The sequence below is a fragment of the Aptenodytes forsteri genome, unplaced genomic scaffold (assembly GCF_000699145.1).
Source record: "Aptenodytes forsteri isolate BGI_AS27 unplaced genomic scaffold, ASM69914v1 Scaffold340, whole genome shotgun sequence".
NCBI lineage: Eukaryota > Metazoa > Chordata > Aves > Sphenisciformes > Spheniscidae > Aptenodytes > Aptenodytes forsteri.
In genome coordinates this window covers 1119966-1120338 of record NW_008795441.1, presented here as the reverse complement: position 1 = coordinate 1120338, position 373 = coordinate 1119966, and positions in this window count along the sequence as shown.

The window sequence follows — 373 nt, the reverse complement described above, 5'->3', positions numbered from 1 at the left end:
GCAACAGGGCCTCTGCCGCCTCTCCCTCCCTCGGGCGCGGCGCGCACCGCGGGAAAGTTTCGAAGCCGCGCCGACCCGCAGCGAGGGGAAGATGCAGAGCAGCCGAGAACCGGTGGGGTCAGGAGGCGTCTCCTTCCCTCCCTCCCTCGCCACCCGCCTGCAGCAGGGAGAAGTTCAAATAGGCTGCTCCTGCAAATCGGGTGGAGTCTGACCAAGCTCCCCCACAACCTCGGAGGAGCAGAAATGAAAGAGGGCTTTTCGAGGTGCCGGGGAGTTCATCGATAGTTTAAAAGGCCAAGTTCCCCTCCTTGGATCTACGAAGGCAGGAGCCCTCAAAGCGTCTGATACAGCACGGAGCAAGGCTGTTAAACGG